The sequence below is a fragment of the Homarus americanus genome, unplaced genomic scaffold (genome assembly GCF_018991925.1).
Source record: "Homarus americanus isolate GMGI-L3 unplaced genomic scaffold, GMGI_Hamer_2.0 scaffold36834, whole genome shotgun sequence".
In the NCBI taxonomy this organism is placed as follows: Eukaryota; Metazoa; Arthropoda; class Malacostraca; order Decapoda; family Nephropidae; genus Homarus; species Homarus americanus.
The window spans coordinates 1-13,130 of NW_024749337.1; the positions used below are offsets into that span (position 1 = coordinate 1).

The 13,130-nt window shown below is 42.2% G+C and overlaps 1 long non-coding RNA gene across 1 annotated transcript; it reads right to left on the minus strand.

Annotated features, from left to right (window-relative positions):
• Positions 1-8,957: 8,957 nt before the first annotated feature.
• On the minus strand, positions 8,958-11,556 carry LOC121853350. The gene is made up of 4 exons (XR_006086304.1): positions 11,403-11,556; positions 11,151-11,280; positions 9,955-10,073; positions 8,958-8,991 (listed from the first exon to the last, which is right to left on the minus strand). It is a non-coding gene; the product is annotated as an uncharacterized LOC121853350 (long non-coding RNA).
• Between the last annotated feature and the right edge of the window lie 1,574 nt (positions 11,557-13,130).

Consider the following 13,130-nt stretch of genomic DNA (forward strand, 5'->3'; position numbering starts at 1 on the left):
GCCCGCACTATGGTGCTAATATTAGAATTGTTAAAACAATGTACCTAGGCTATATAAGATCTCTGATAGATTACCACGCACCAGCCCTGGTCATTCGTGACGGGAAAGGCGTTGACAAGCTCGAGAAAATGCAAAATAAAGCCCTCAGAATTATCCTAGGATGTCCCATGAGCACTAAAGTACTTAATACGAGGAAAGAACTAGGTATACCCAGTAGGGTGTGTCATAGGAGGGAAGATCAGCTAAAACTAATGGCCCATCACTTTTTTGGTAGATTTTAGTGTATATAAACAGAAAATAATTTCAGTTTCAATATTTTGCAACCTTTTGCTAGGTAAATTTTGGCGTGAAATTTAACGAAAATCTAACGTACAGCTGCATTAGTGCATTACAATTAAATAGTGAACATTGCTTTCTGACTTCATTCTTTAACAACCCAACTAACAATATTTTTTCTGTTTCAGATTCTGATGCATTTATAAGTTGATTATATTTGCGATGGCTGCTTGTGTCAGGACGAGGAACCAAAAATCCGCCATCTCAGTCACTATCTTGGGTCTGGGAGAGAGCTCCTGAAGTCGGAGTTGCCTACATTGAGAGATGCTTTGAGATACGGTGTTTTAATCAGGCAAATCAGTGAAAAGAACCAAAGAACTTACACAAACAAAGACATTGCCAGTGATATGACCAAAGCTGTCTTGGCACAGTACACTCTGGCTAACGCTCAGTTCAAGCCTCTAGGCATAACAAGTCAGAAGAAGATATCTCTCTTGGGAGAGGAAAACTTGCAGTTAAGGACAGCTTTGCCAAGCAACTGGACCAGTTATTTGACATAATTACTTGCAAGTGCCCAATTGTTCTCTGTCCTGAGTTTGGATGCGATCGTGACTGTAAATCCGAGGCCCACATCTCCTGTATTTGCAAGCGTGAACTGAAGATTCCTGTGATCGAACTGGCATTTGTCAAAGCACAGAAAGAGAAGACTGGCAGTATAGGGGCTCTCATGATTTCTAGCCAAGATATTCCGGAGTCCAAGAGACAGGAGGCTGCCACAGAGACAGAAGAGGAGAAGAGTTGCTGAGGAAAGAGACTTGAGAAGGCCCAGGTGAGGTAAAAAAGGCTGATGATTGGAGTCGTTTTGATTCAGAGTTTAATGATTTCCCATGGCTGATCCGAAAAGCTGACCAGGAATGGTGACTTTGTCCCTAACTCCAGAAAATAATGATCCCAAACCTTCCAGGCATAAGATTCGAAATAGGAAAGATATCCCGAGCATAGCTCTGGCCAGCATGCGACACCACACCGGTCTCAGAGAAACTGCAGAGATAGCAACAGCTGCCTGGATTGTCGGTGGTTTGATAACACCTGATGATGTTCACCTTGGTGATAGGATCATAACAAAGTAAGGAGAGCTCAGGAGAAACTTGTCAGTAACCTAGAAGAGGAGCTTGATATGATAAGAGAAAATGGAATCAATTGTTTGTTCTTTGATGGAGAAGGATGACACCAAAGTGTTCGGCGAAAGTTGGATTCTGGACAAGTTGTTCCCTGCCATGGTGAAGGAGGAACACTACCCTGCTGCAGTGAACCAGGAGGGAAGTATTTGTGGCATTTCACTCCAGAGAAAGTATTACATCAGGAAACCAGCTGGAGATAGGTGCAGATAACATTGTGAACTGGCTCAGAGAGAGAGGAACGTAGACCAGACCCTGCAGGCCATTGGAGGGGACAGCACCAACACGAACACAGGGTGGCAAGGGGGGGTCATACAGTGGATAGAGCAGGCCATTGGAGGGGACAGCACCAACACGAACACAGGGTGGCAAGGGGGGTCATACAGTGGATAGAGCGGAAGATTGGGAGGAAGCTGGTCTGGATTGTTTGTGACCTCCACACCAACGAGTTGCCACTCAGACATCTAATCCAGGAGCTGGATGGCAAGACTCTTTCAAACAACAGATGGTCTGGTCCTCTTGACAAGATGCTGGACTCTGCCACTGAGTTAAAAATAAATCCGAGCTTTGAAAAAATCACAGTTGGCCCTCCACTCGTTGAGCTTGCACTTACTGTCATTGATGACCTGAGTACTGACCAGTACTATGGTTACATGATTTGCAGTGCCATCAAAACTGGGGTCATGCCTGATAGACTTGCTTACCTGCAGATAGGTCCAGTCTCACATTCTAGGTTGCTCACAACGGCTCTCAGGTTCTGCAGAATTTGGGTCGCTCATCATAAACTGAAAGGGAACCAGCTTCACAACCTGAGACTTATTGTCCAATTCATCGTGAGTGTCTACTTGCCAAATTGGTTCAACACCAAGGTCAAGTCATCAGTTCCCCTGAAGGTCCGAGGCATGTTCTCTTCCAGCTTGAGCTCCTGGGGAGTCAGCCAAGGAAGGTTGTTCAGATTGTGGAGCAGACTGTGAGGAGATCTTCCTGGTATGCTCATCCCGAGGCAGTTCTGCAGACAATGCTCTGCAGTAAGGATGAGGAGGAGAGAAGAGTGGCAGTCAAAAAGATCTTGGATATGAGACTTATGAGAGGATCTGGGCATGACGAATCAGTTGGTGACGATTCCTTCAGGGTCAGGAAGACTCCTGAAGTCAATCTAGGTGCCAAGACTCTCACTGATCTCATAGATCTGGATAACATCCAGGCTGGCAGTGAGCTCCCTCTTACCTGCAGCCTCACCAATGTTCAAGCCAGAGCTTTCTGACAAATCCTATGCAAAACTCCTGCCTGGGCCCTCGCACACCCAGAGTATAGAGCGTTGTGTACAGCAAGTGAGCGAGGCCAGCAGTCACGTGTACAGCCAGGAGAGGAGGGAAGGCTACATCCGAGCTCAGGTGGTCAGCAGGGAGGTGATGATTTTGTTTTCTAAAGGAATATTAAATTTAATAAATGTGTCAAGATCATTCGTTTCACTATTCTGGATCATTTTCATCCTAATAAATTAACCTGATACATTTACTTTACATTAAATAAGCTATTTAGTGGTGTTGGTAAAAGGGTGGGAATACTGAATTTTCATAAGATTTCAATTTAAAATTTACCTAGCAAAAAATGAACACTTTTCAAATCTGAAGATATCACATGATTCTGCACATAGAACTACATCATTAATACCATGGGCCGATTTTTCAAACTCAAAAAAAAAATTCGCCTCCGTATGACACACCCTAATACCCAGTGTTAAAGATAGAATAATTGAAGTCAACCTCATGATAGCCCTGAGGCTTCTGCGTGGTGATCCTGATAACATTGTTTCCTTAAAATTGCTAGAATGTATGAACCATGGGACTACTGAGTCTAGATGGATCCAAACTACAGCTACACATATAAAGATGTTTGGACTAGACCACCTGTACAAAGTTAAGAGACAACAGCGCTTCCTGCCACCCTGGCGGACAGTTCCCTTCGATATCACAATACCGACGTATCCGCCTAAAAAATTAATGATACAAAGCATTTATCTCCAACACACTGCCAAATTGAGAGCTCTTGAACACATACACACTCTACAGACTGATGATAATATCACACAGACCATCTACACTGATGGATCTCTAAACACCGCCTGTGGGAGGGCTGGAAGTGCTATTGTTGTGACTCAACCTGACGGTAATATAATTGAGAAAGGAGTTAGAATTAACAACTGGGCATCCACTCTACAAACTGAATTAGTTGCCATACTCACAGCTATTAAATTCATTGAAACCACTGTTACTGACAGTCTCAACATCACTGACTCTCTATCCTCACTACTTGCCCTTGGTACCCTCGACTCAGGTTGTCACGCTCTTGTCTCTGAAGCCAGACACAAACATGTGTGCCTTGTTGACCGGGGTGTCAGGGTCAAACTGTTGTGGATCCCCTCTCACATAGGCCTCATAAAACAGGACAGAGTTGATGCCCTCGCCAAACTCGCGTCTAACAAAGACACCGTTGAATACAATTTGGGTCTGTCAAAAAGAACCACTAAAACTGTAATTAGGAAAGAACTTATTGATGAGTTTGACGCAAGTAGACAAGTGCAAACAGGCACTAGTCGATCCATAGGTTACCATGATGAGATGTATCAAGTGAAACATGTATATGGAGCAAGTAACAAGATCACTAGATTACAAGATGTTGTAACCGCTAGATTAAGGTTAGGATATAAGTACCTTTGGCAGTATGTTCCTCAAGCAGATGTAAACAAAACTAAATGTAAAGTGTGTGGCCAGACATATGGCCACACACTTGGACACTACGTCCTTGACTGTGTGAAGATAGAACCTTTTAGGGACAGGTCCAAGCACACTGTGTGTGAAATGGCACAACACTTCATCTCTAATGGCAAGATAGCCGACATATTAAGATTGTATCCACTTTTTTGCACTTAGTAACTATATCAATTCTCATGTACAGAACCAAATACGCAATGTGTTTGAATACCTCCCACGTAAATGTGAATAACAAAGTGTGAGGCCAGACATACTGCCTCACACGCTTGTTCTCACGCATTTGTGAATAAGTTACCCTTTATGTATAGAACTAAACAAATAATGTAAATGAAATACTATGTAACATTCAGTGCCATAATATCCTGACAACGGGGGTTAATTATTATGACCCTTTGTAAACTCTACTCTGTAATCCTTTTGCGCTACCGCTCACAGGATGAGTGTGGGGTGCACAATACAGTAGCAGCTGCAAGCGGCAAAATCAAAATCAAATCACCACCACCACTAACCACCAACACCACCACCACCACCACCAACACCACCACCACTACCCACCACCACCACTAACCACCACCACTACCACTAACCACCACCGCCACCACTACCCACCACCACCACTAACCACCACCACCACCACCACCACCACTGAGAGTTTATTGCAGGGCTTCTGAAGAACCCACTCGATTGACGTGATTGAAGTGGTGTGAGCGGTGTTGGAGCGATGGGAGCGCCTTTGTCACTGCTTAGGGAGGTTTTAGCTGGGACTTCCCAAGGTGAACGAGTGCCCCTGACAGCTAAACTACGTGGGACTATCATCCGTCCTTGGTTGATGATCGCTCTGGGTCATCAAATCCCCCACCTTGGTTCACAACACCACATATCTTCAGTCAGTTTAGTGAAAACCTCTTACTAACGGGAAAATAGAACCCCTCAGCTGGACAGGGTTCACTGGCTGACAGTCGCTCTCTTCCGGTTCATGGATGTACTGAGTGTAAACTGAGGCAGTCTGAGTGAATGAACGGTCACACACTGAGACCAGGAGTCTAGTGGGTACTTAGAGACATTTTATCTCACCAGTATGGGTGTGCTCTGAACCTATGTGTGATGCATGTTACAGTAAATGGTGGTAAGGTGTGTTTAGTATACTGACAAAAACAGCGGAGCACCCGCCTGCCTGATGGGTCATGAGTGATTTTCTCGGGTTTCTTGTAAATGCCGGCCTCCTTGGCAGGCTATGATTGACCCATGTGTGTAGTTAATATTTCTTAATATTTTTTATACTATTTCTCAGTGACTGATATTATTCTGTTGAATGCCCTTAAAGCACTGAGACCTGGCCAACGCGTCTCCCCAAGGCGTTCGCATGGCCTAGTGACATATTTTCCCGCATAACTAATAGCTTCGTTAGGAAACAAGTAACATATTTAGACTGAGAAACGTCCATTAATTAGGTAAATTACATTTAATATCGTATAGGCCTAGTTCCAGATGCGCTCACTACGTCCGGGTGCGGGCGCCACCCTCGCTCAGTTAACCTGCTATAGTATACATTTAAACCTACCCTTCCCTGTTCCTGTTTTACCCCTTGTCCTCAGTAACCACTTTTACTCCCCAGGACCTGCTTGTTTTTTGACTCTCACTTACCCCGACCTCTCTCTACTGGCGAAACCCCCCCTTTGGAGTGACAATTTCACGCTCCAGGGATGCAGACAACGTCTTTACCCCCGCACGAGACAAGTGTACTCCGTCACTACTGTACAGGTAGTCGTTGAAAGAATGGTTGCCAGTTATCTATGAGTGCTTGCACAATGTTTTTCCAGTCGGCAATTTATAGCAATTGCCCTGGGCAGCCATTCACGACCAACTCCTCTTCTAGGCAAAACACCACATACTATCGGGATCCCTCCCCTATCTCTAATCTTCCCCAGCGCCTCCCTATACCTTTTGAAAAGTTCCTCACTCCTAACTTTTCCTATGTCGTTACCTCCGACACTAAGACACACTACTGGCTTGGTACCCTCCCCTGACAAAACCCTATCTATCCTCTCAGCTACACGCCCTATCCCAGCCCCAGGAAAACACACCCTATTCCTACGTTTCCTATCTCTTGCACAAAAAGTTCTACCTAAGAACCTCACCTGGCTGTCCCCAACTACCACGACCTTACCACTGGGCAGGGTCTGAACAACTGCCCTTTTCTCTCCTGGCACCACACCGTCCTGCCTCCTCTCCTCCTCGCCAGCTACCTCCAACACCTGGTAGGGGCTACTGCACTCTACACCCGGGTCAGCTTTCCTGAGTCTGACCTTAGTCCCCTAGGAAGGAACCACTCTTCACGCCTGTTCCTGAAGGAGTTCAGTCCTGAGGGCTTCGTTCTCCCCCTTTAACACGTCCATCTCTCTCCTCAACTGCTCCAGCTGACTTAACAAAGTAACCAGGTTCCTCACACTCGGCTCCTCTTCTCCCACAACACAACGATCCACGGCGGCCATTTCCTCTGGTCACTAACACGAGCACTTAGGGGCACGTCCTTCTCTCATTATATACGGAGGTAAAAGTCTTCAAGACGGGTAACAAAAGTAAAGAACTATATCCCAGTCCCATGCTTATAAGACGCAGAAAATGTGTGCCGTAAAATAGGACAGGATAATATGATACACCAGCCGGCGGTAACAACTGTTATATAATTCGTCCTTCACAGCTGAGATGTTGGATCACCTGAAGAATCGTCGCCCCAGAATGTCCACCTGAAGAATTGTCACCCCAGCCCACAGTGAATATAATTTGTATAATTAGGATAATATAAATATATTCCTTTGTGTTATGCATCTTTATTGTGATACTGAACAGCAATGTGTTGACATGAAATTTCCAGAGGATTATCAGAAAAACGACCATGCCACATGAATTCTTGAAGGTAATAATTTAAAAAGCTTCGTTTGCAGCCAATATGAGTCAATCGTTTGTGTGTGCACACCAGTATTCACATCCACAAAAGTCTGTTTTGTTGAAGCCACCGAATAACTTTAGAGGAATCATCACACAACAGTGGTAGGACGACAGTTTGGAAGGTATTGCCTGCCATGGTCGACTGATGATTACGACTAAAAATTTGGAGCCCACTTACTATTATATAGTCCTCCTACCTGACTGGAGGGTCCTGACTCCACTAACCTGAAGATTAACAACCGTGGAGGGTCCTGACCCCACCTGAAGAATTGTCACCCCAGGTGTTACCACCTGAAGAATCGTCGCCCCAGGCTATCCCACCTGAAGAATTGTCACCCTGCCGGACTCTGGGGTGACAATTCTTCAGGTGATCCGAGATGTTGTATAAATGAGTTTATTCATAATGACCGTTTTTGACGAGAAAGATATTTAACTAAATTATATAGAGATACACACATAATTATTTCAAATATGAACACGTAGGAAGTTTATCAGAAATATTATACTGTTAAACTCTGGTAACAAATTGACGCTTTCGGAAGACAAATTTAATATATACTTATTTTTATCCACAATAAGACATAATAAGACTAATTACTTGTCAGTAATAATAAATTATGCAAAAAATAACATTTTAAAAGATCAGAGTCACATTGAAATATTACTGATACGTAATTAGTATGTCTTATGATGGTAACAATAGGTATATATTAAATACGTCCTCCGAAAGCGTCAATTTGCTACCAGAGTTTAATAGTTAATTCATGTATAATATTTCTGATAAACTTCCTACGTGTTCATGTTTGAAATAATTATGTATGTATATTTATATAATATAGCTCAATATCTTTCTCGTCAAAAACGGTCATTATGAATAAACTCATTTAGAAATACATCATTACTTGAGGACAAAATCGAACACATTTGTAACATCCAATCAGGTGTAAGTGTTGAGGAGGGGGCGGGGCTTCTCTTCTCTTCCTTGTTTACAAAATACTTTATTTTTATAATAATATTAAAGTCGTTTGTTACTCTAAAATTATTATTAGTTCAATAAAGTTTCATAGACTTTAACAATTTAACCAAATGTTATTTACCGTTGATCGGTAATGTTTAATATTTTATTGTTGGCTGCCATACCACCAAGGCTTCTTCAGTGTGTAACACACCTGTCGGGGTGTGTAACACACCTGTCGGGGTGTGTACCACACCTGTCGGGGTGTGTAACACACCTGTCGGGGTGTGTAACACATCTGTCGGGGTGTGTAACACACCTGTCGGGGTGTGTAACACATCTGTCGGGGTGTGTAACACACCTGTCGGGGTGTGTAACACACCTGTCGGCACCACAACTTTTACTTCAATAATTTGATTTATATAAATTATATTTGTTGTAAATATTATATAAAAATAATTGATGTTGATGAGTTAATAAATGTTCCTGTGTAAGTGGTAAATATTATTGTGTTAATAAACTAATGCCATGCCATTATTTAAGCCTATGTCAACAATATAGTAATTTGTTAAGGTTAATAAAGTGTAAGATTTATTTATTTATGTTAGGGCGAACCTTACAGTTAACAGTCATACACTGTATAAGGTCTAGTCTTATGACTTGACCATCATCTTTACTGATGATAGTTTGACCCAATGACCATCACCAGGGATGAAGAAGACCCAGGACATTACCTTCCAGGGGTCCTGGTGCAGGTCACTGAGGTGGAGTGGGCCGGTCGGGTTAACAAGGCCACACCCCCACCTCCACCCCCACCTCCACCCCCACCACCCACCACCACCATGGTGCACTGCACAGTCTGTGTGATGTAAGGTGACGTCTGAATTACTACACTATAATTACACTATTATTCACCATTACTTGCCCTCACTATTATGGGCGGCAATAAACATTATTTTACAACATATAAAAAAAGGGGCGTCTTTCCCAGCTGAGAAGAGAAGCCCCGCCCCCTCCTCAACAGTTACACCTGATTGGCTGGTTCAAATTTGTCCGTTTGGTCTTCAAGTAATGATTTATTTATGAATGAGTTTATTCATAATGGCCATTTTAAAGATAAATATATTTAACTAAATTATATAAAGATACATACATTAATTATTTCAAACATAAACACGTAGGAAGTTTATCAGAAATATTATACAAGAATTAACTGTTAAACAAAAAAATTTCGATTTCTGTGGACGCATTTAATATATACTTATTTTTACCACAATAAGTTATACTAAGACAAATTTCGTATCAATAAAAATATATTATGCAAAAACTAACATCTTAAAAGAACAGAATCACATTGATATATTACTGATAAGTAATTATTATATCTTATTGTGGTATTAGTAAGTATATATTAAATGCGTCCTCCGAAAGCGTTAATTTGGTACCAGAGTTTAACAGTTAATTCTTGTATAATATTTCTGATAAACTTCCTACGTGTTCATGTTTGAAGTAATTAATGTATGTATCTAAATAATTTAGCTAAATATCTTTCTCGTCAGAAACGGTCATTATGAATAAACTCATTTATAAATACATCATTACTTGAGGACGAAATCGAACACATTTGCAACAGCCAATCAGGTGTAAGTGTTGAGGAGGGGGCGGGGCTTTAACATACAGTATATATTACCTGTTATTGTTATTATTATTGTTGTTGTTATTGTTTTTGTTTTAAGATGATCTTGGTGGCCACTAAATCATTACACTTATGTAGTAAACACTTAACATATAAGTGATGCTCACATAAACACTTAACACTTACTTCCTGCCGACCATGTGTCGTGGTCCCTGTCCACCGTGGTGAACGACTCGCCATTGTGGTAGTTCAGTCCATCACCCAGTGTACTACTGCTGTTGTACTGCTCCACAGTCAGCCGGTACCTGAGGGAGTTGTGTACAAAACTAAACTTAGTGGTGATCTATACATCACTAATAATATGGACAAAGCCAAGTTATCATGTGGTGCTCTGAGTGTCACAAGTGTTCATTTTATTAGTTTGTTTTGATCGAAATTTGACGGGATAATAATGTATGTCGTTCCTCTCTTTAGGTCAGTGTCTTTTGTGGAGTTTAGTTTAGTCTGTCATCAAATAATGAAAGAAAACCGACAATTATAAGTATTTGTTATTATAAATTGTTAGACCAAGAAAGGCAGCAATATTTAGTTTGTTTATTATGGTAAATGTTTTATTTAGTTTGTGTATAAAAATAATGTTAAGATGAGATATATAATAGGGAGGCCAACATTTACTGACTCTATTATTAACCTTTTTATTGGAACCCAAAACCTGACATAGTAAATAATGTTAAACTAATTATGTGCTTCTGACTTAAATGGTCATTAGTGAAGAGACCAAGTATGTAATATTTGTCCAAAGATATGAGGAGTTGAGTCCTCTGAGCCAGGGGAGAGAGGAGCGACCTATTTAGGCTTATGTTTGAGGTGATAAAAGGTCTAACGTAATCTGTAACGTTGACACACTAAATAATGGAATATTAAAGACTGGCTTCTTTGTCAGGGAGGCTGAGTGGAGTCTATACTGAGTCTTAATATAAGAAAGATATTATGAGGAGTAGTACAACATTTGTTTTAGTTTTTGTATTAAAGTGTAATAATGTATTACTGTGAATGTTTCTGTCATTGTTTAGTAGCGGGTTCAAGTATAAGTGTGAACCAGGAGCTGCCACGAACCTTGCAGCCCACGAGTGAAGGCAGGTTACCTCAGGTGTGTGTTTCTTTAACACCTCATTACTCTCTTAATAAACAATTATATTTGGGTCTATTTTGGGAAGTAAATGTAAGTTTAAGTCTTTGATTTAGCCTTCATAGTTACTGTAAAATACCTACTGACAACCTCATTGTTTCAGCTCGGGTTCATGGACCATAGTTGGTGTAAAGAAAGAAAGTGTTGACAGTTAAGTGGCAGGAGAGTGTGTAACATAAGCGTGCTGGTATACCTGTTGTCCTCAGGAGCGACACGGAACACTCGCCACTCTCCATATCGTTGTTCTCCCTGCAGGTTGGTGGCCTCCACCCTCAGGCGGTAACGTGTCTCTCCACCAGTCAGCGTGTGTAAGTTCTCATTTCCTGTAAGTGAACACAATAACCCACCTTGGCTGATGGTAAGTAAATAAACCTACATTGTGTAATGTTATAGCCATTGGTGGAGTGAACCACAACAAACTACAATAATATATGAGACACCTTACCCAGCCAGTGTTCTCCTTCAGGGTCCCCGAAGCCTTTCTTGTGGTCTTGCCAAGACCGTGTAAAGTTCTCATTGGGAGTTTGATGGTGACGAGCGAGGAACACCGTCCATGACTGTCCCTCTTGTACCTCACAGTACACCCTCACACCTGCTGGTGAACTGACAAACACCTTCATTATAACTACACAACTCTTGTACCTCACAGTACACCCTCACACCTGCTGGTGAACTGACAAACACCTTCATTATAACTACACAACTCTTGTACCTCACAGTACACCCTCACACCTGCTGGTGGTCAACTGACAAACACCTTCATTATAACTACACAACTCTTGTACCTCACAGTACACCCTCACACCTGCTGGTGACCTACTGACTGTCACCCGTCTGGTCCCCGAGATGAGCTAAGGACTGTCAGTTGAGTGAAAATGTCCAAAGGAGGGCCACCAGACTGGTGCCTGCACTACGGCACCTCAGTTATCCAGAGAGATTAGAACGTCTCCAACTGCCTAGCTTATACTATAAACGGACAAGTTAACACAAGTTTATAAACACCTCAGAGGACATTACTCAGTCATATGTTAACACCAGGAGCTGGCAAATGCCCGTCCCACTAGGGGTCACAGCTTAATGTTGACGAAGCCGCAGGTCCAGAAAACTGTCAGGATAAACTTTTGTAAAGTGAGAATTGTGAACTGTTGGAACAACCTGCCAGAGAGTGTTGTGTGAACTGTTGGAACCTGCCAGAGAGTGTTGTGTGAACTATTGGAACAACCTGCCAGAGTGTGTTGTGTGAACTGGTTGGAACAACCTGCCAGAGAGTGTTGTGTGAACTGTTGGAACAATCTGCCAAAGAGTGTTGTATGAACTCTTGGAACAACCTGCCAGAGAGTGTTGTGTGAATTGTTGGAACAACCTGTCAGAGAGTGTTGTGTGAACTGTTGGAACAACCTGCCAGAGAGTGTTGTGTGAACTGTTGGAACAACCTGCCAGAGAGTGTTGTGTGAACTGTTGGAACAACCTGCCAGAGAGTGTTGTGTGAACTGTTGGAACAACCTGCCAGTGAGTGTTGTGTGAACTGTTGGAACAACCTGCCAGAGAGTGTTGTGTGAACTGTTGGAACAACCTGCCAGAGAGTGTTGTGTGAACTGTTGGAACAACCTGCCAGAGAGTGTTGTGTGAACTGTTGGAACAACCTGCCAGAGAGTGTTGTGTGAACTCTTTCAAGACCAGACTTAACCAACACTAGGGCAGGTACAGATACATTTTGTGCCCAGTACTTGCCAACAGTGTATAACAGGCAATCAGAACTTGCCAACAGCGACGTGACCGACTGCCCAAGCGGCTAACAGGCCGATAAAACAATATTGTTAAAGTAACATTTGTATTGTTGATTCAAGTAAGGAAGAACTGGAGTTGTGTGTAATATAATCAGAATATAAACTTTGACTTGGTAAGTAAGTTGTCTTTCTGATGAACAGAATAGTTAAGTCACTCACTACCACCAGGTGTTAGGGATCACTGCTTATTTTACCAAGAGCAACATGAAAACTTAATTATGAGGCCAAGTTCACTAACTCTACCTCTAACACAACATGGCTACCACAACTACTAACACAACAAGGCTACCACAACTACTAACACAACAAGGCTACCACAACTACTAACACAACAAGGCTACCACAACTACTAACACAACAAGGCTACCACAACTACTAACACAACA